We start from the raw sequence: 5,263 nt of genomic DNA, 5'->3' as shown, positions 1-5,263 counted from the left end.
AAATACATATCATATATTCTTTCTTGGTTTAGGTTAGTTGACTCAGAATCGTTTCTTTCTAGTTCCATTCATTTACCTGAAATTTTCATGATTTCACTTTTAATGGCAGAGTAATATTATATGACTTAAATGTATCACACTATCATTATCCATTCAACCACTGAGGGATATCTAGGTTGTTTCCAGCTTCTGCTTATTAGGAATACAGCAGCAATGAACATGGTTGAAAACATGGGATGAAATATTCTTTGCTCATATGCCCAAGAATTGTTAGCCAGATCTTGAGGAAGATTTGTTTCTTCTTCCTAATGAACCACCATGAAGATTTTTATAGTAGTTGTATGAGTTTGCACTCCCACCAGCGTTGGGTGAGTGTTCCCCTTACTCTATACCCTTGCCAGCATGAGTTGTCACTGTGTTATTGATATTGGCCATTCTGATAGGTGTAAGATGAAATCTCAAAATAGTGTTACTTTGCATGTCCCTGATGACTAAGGATGGTGAATATTTCTTTAAGAGCTTCTCAGCCATTTGAATTTCCTCTTTTGAGAAGTCATTGTTTAGATTTATATCCCATTTTTAACTGAGTTATTTGTTTTCTTGACATCTAGTTTCTTGAGTCCTTTATATATTTTGGATATTAAACTTCTATCAGATGTATAGTTTGTTAAAATTCAGTCCATTTTGTTAGTTTGGATTTTTTTTATTGGGCAACTGAGAATCAGACAACAGGATTTCCCTGTTTTCAAGACTGAGAAACATCTCTTCGTGTGTGTGTGTGTGTGTGTGTGTGTGTACATTCATATACATGTATATATTATATATACATCATCTGTATTTCACTAATGTTTTATTTGGTATATAAAATAAGGGGTGTCATGATTACATTTCATACATACATGTTCTTATAATTTTCTCTAAACACTGCAATTTTTATCCATTTATCCCCTGTGGACACGAAGGTTGCTTCCACATCTCTTTTTTTTTTTTTCTAGTCCATAAGCATCTTCATTTACTATTGGTGATTACATGTGAATAATATGCTTATATTGTTCTTTATGGAAAACAATTTCAACAAGTCAACTCCAAAAACACAATGGGCAACCCTCAACCTGAGCCCCTCAATATCCTTCCCTAGACAGGTAGAGACCCTCTCCTCTGTCCCAAGGCTGCCTAACTTCCCCTCTTCCCACACTGTGGCTCTTAGGCAAAGCATCCTCTGTGACCATTAGTCCTCATCAGACAAGTTCTGGTCCAGGGGGTAAACCATAAACATCACATCTGGCCGAGAGGGGACACAGGGATGACCTGGGTGTGCAATCTCAAAGCCCAGGATGCTGAATGTCTTCAGGAGTAGAACTCTGTCTTCCTGGCCCTTCCTGAAGCAAATGAAGAAGTAGTTCACGTACATCTTCTCCTCAGCAAACTCTAGCAGTGCTAATAATCCTTCTTTGCTCCCATCAGCTAATACTCCATCTGGGGTTTCTACAAACAGGCTCTGGCTGGACAGGACTGCATCCCAGGAAGAGACCTTCACATCGGTGACCTCATACTGGAAGTGGCCGATGTGAGGTTTTTCCGTCGTTCACGGGGAGGTCCTGGGTTACAGAGAGCTTCTGGTTCTTATACATTAGAGCTAAGAGAGAAGGATCCCTGCCGCCGCCCCCTCGCCCTCCTGGGATTTTCGACAGGAGCACCACAGAGGCCCTGGAACAATGTGCCTGCAGCACTGGAGCTGGGCACAGTTACTCAAAGGCAAAATACTACTGTCTTGGGTGTTTATCATCCTCGGTGGCTCTGCTCAGTGTGGGAGGAGGCGGTGTGGGGAGTGGGTAGGTGGACGAGTGAGTGGGTGTGGGGTCGTGCGCGTGGGCCCGTCTCTGTGGGTTAAGTCCCTGTCAGGCCAGTTGCCCTCCTCTTGCCTCAGCAAGCACCTGCCTCCAACTCTGCTTCTACATCTTAACTATTGTACATATAGTAGGAACTCTGCTTTTGACTGTTAACAACAGCATGAAACAACGTAAGGAGAAAGGGTTTATTGTTGCTCACAGTTGGAGTCTTCTCATATTTGCTTTTATTAAACAAGTTACTTTTTTATTTTATTGGTTGTTTCTCTTTCTGTACACAAACATTTTAGATTCATTTGTTAGCTTTTGCTTTGGATATGAATATATTCAGGAAACCATGGTCAAGGCCAATAGGACAAAGTATTGTTGTTGTTGTTGCTATTTCTATTGGGCATCTTACATCCTCAGCTGTTAAGTTTAAGCCTTCAATCTATTTTGAGTTGACTTTATGTATGATCTAATGTGTAATTTCATTCTGTATGTGGTTATAAGTTTTTTCCAACACCATCTGTTAAAGACACTGTCCTTTCCCATCATGCATTCTCAGCATTGTTAACTACACATGTACTGGTTAATTGTCCTTCCATTCTATTCAGTTATCTTTATACAAGTACTATACCATTTTTTTTAATCTTACTGTATTTGCAAAGTAACCGGAAATGTGGCACTTCATACTTTTCTTCATACTCAAGACTGTTTTACTTATTGTAAAATAAGAATATCTGTATTTTTTACCATTCATTTCTATAAATAATGTCACTAGGACTTCATAGGGACTGCTTTAAATCTGTATTTAACTTTGGGTAAAATGAACATTTGGACAATATTAATCCTGATGACCCATGATCTCAAGATTCCTTTGCATTTATTTGTGTTTTACACATTTCCCTTCATCAATGTTTTATCCTTTCAATGATTAATCTTATTACCTGCTTTACTAAGTTCATTCTTAATGTTTTTCTACTTTTTAATAATGTTGTAAATGGGTTTTTTCCTGGTCAGAGAGTTAATTTTCAGTGGAGAGAAATCCAAAGATCATTGTATGTTGATGTTCTATCTCACCACATTACCATATTAGTATAACAAAAAGTCTTTATTTTAATCTAAATATACACTTCACCTTCTCAGTAACACAGTTTCTACAAGAATCCAGGAATCCTGTAGACATTTCAAGAAAAAGATATTATATGATACAAATCATGTGAAACAAAATTTACACTATTTCCCAGGCTTTTGAGCAAATGACATGGTATGAGATGGGAAGATTGCAGTTGTAAGGAAAGAATGGCCAAACAGATGCTCAAAGTATGAGTACCATGGTACCATGGTACTCATATGGTACCATGATTCTTGAAGAATTCGTCCCTCAAGTCTCCTCAGCTTCCTTTTCTACTAAAATGGATGAGACAAGTCCAAGGGAAACTAGTGTCCAGAATGATAGCACTACTCAAGAGTCCCCTTTTCTTTTCTTTTTTTTTCTTTTCTTTTCTTTTCTTTTCTTTTCTTTTCTTTTCTTTTCTTTTCTTTTCTCTTCTCTCCTCTCCTCTTCTCTTCTCTTCTCTTCTCTTTTCTCTTCTTTTCTCTTCTTTTCTTTTTTTCTCTTTTTCTTTGTAAAATCAGGATAATTTGTGAAGATTCAAAAAAGATGATCTCTTCCAGCATTTCCATCCCAATGCAAGTTTCACATATCCCCCTTGCACAAAGCGAATGAGCTAATGGTGAGAGAGATAACAGCTAATGCTGTGAATTGCCTTATGAATATATTGAAACTCTGAAGAGATGCTTAGAAAGCACTCTCAATTTTCACTGTTTGGTGCAGCATATTCAAGCTTCTCTTCACTTCTGTGTCAAGCCTGTGGGAAACCTTTTCAAGGCCTGTGACCTCCTCATATTAGTAATCAAAACCTCAGTTGCATTTTTTAAAAAAGTGATCTGAGTGTTTTTGTGTGCCACATAAGTTTAGATATCCATGAAAATCAGAAGAGGCACTGGCTTTCCATGGAGCTGAAGTTTGAAAAGGTTGTAGGGGTTGGGATCTGAATATGGCTCTTTGTAAGAACTCTTAAGCACTGAGCCATCTCTGTAGCCCTAATTTGTGGTTTTCTAATTAGAGTTTCTATACTGTTTGCCACAGAAGACAACGGGCGAGAACAGCTGTGACTGACCAAAGCTGAGTCCCAATGGACATTAGGTCTCTCTCAGAGGCTCAGAGTTAATTGTCTTAATTCCAATATGACATTCTATCTTTGAATCACTCATCACTGAATCATGCATGTTGCTTTCTATAAGTTCACCCAAAATGTAGTATCTCTAATAGCTGAATAAAGACGAGTAACCAAAATTGTCACCCCACCCTAAGTAACAACCAGATTAAGGAGTAAGTTTGACCTTAATACAGGAATATTTTTCAAAAGAAGGACTGTACTAAAAGAAGAAATATTCTATTTAGAAGTATTTACAATGGGCCTAGCTGATGCTTCTAAAATATTTATGTGAAAAATTGAAGCCATAAAGAAGTCCACAGACCTGTGTTATGCTCCTATAGACGTTCAGGTTCTGAAAGTTCAACTTCTCTGCCCTACTAAGAATGTCCTGTGGTCTTAAAATGAGCTATTGATCTTAGATTTTTAATTTAGATTAGTTCTTCACTTAAAAGTGAAATAAATGGCAGTTCCCACATGTTATATCACCAAAGCAGCAATTATTGTAAGAAAAACAGCCATCTGAGGTTCCATTTTAATCCAGCCCCTTCCTACAATTTGCAGGCAGTATTGGAAATATCCATATCACCTGTCTGTGAAAAGTTGTTTTGAGTGGCATGTCAAAAGTTGAAGAGAAATTAGAAAAACAACTTGTGGTTTTTCAAAGACCAATGGAGACAGATGGGCAATAGCTTTAATTTTATCTGTGAGCAACTGTTGTTTGTAAGGATATTTTATTTTTTACTTTTAAGAAATAGAGTAAAGGTGTAACTGAAAAAATAAATGAAAATGTTTCTAAGTTAAATTTGCAAAATTTTTAAGAAGTTGGGGAAAGCACAATTGCATGATTTTGGTGTCTTCTGGAAAGTGAATTCTTGAGCATGTTAATGAGGAAAGAAAAATAATACCACAAAAAGTTGAAAGAAGAGATAGACTTGAAATTTTACATAGAAGCCATGTATTTAGTCCTAAAGACATTTTACATCTGATCTTTTCAGGTTACCCCAAATGTTTAATAATATTTGTTCTTGAGACAAATATAGAACTCTACCAACACAAAGACAGACCTACATCTCTAGGGGAAGGACTGTGTGATCTACCTTAAGCTCTATAAAATTTATCTCGGGCCATCTTTCCTGACATCTGTATATAAAACATTATAATATAGGGGTGGGGAGAAAAAACATTATAATATAAATTGCATCTAGGTGTTTT

General features: G+C 37.0%; 1 pseudogene; it reads right to left on the bottom strand.

The window, feature by feature from the left end:
* Nucleotides 1-1,198: 1,198 nt before the first annotated feature.
* LOC110310983 lies at nt 1,199-1,786 on the bottom strand (annotated as a pseudogene).
* Between the last annotated feature and the right edge of the window lie 3,477 nt (nt 1,787-5,263).

The sequence above is a fragment of the Mus caroli genome, chromosome 15 (assembly GCF_900094665.2).
Source record: "Mus caroli chromosome 15, CAROLI_EIJ_v1.1, whole genome shotgun sequence".
NCBI lineage: Eukaryota > Metazoa > Chordata > Mammalia > Rodentia > Muridae > Mus > Mus caroli.
This window is presented reverse-complemented; position numbering and strand designations above follow the sequence as displayed.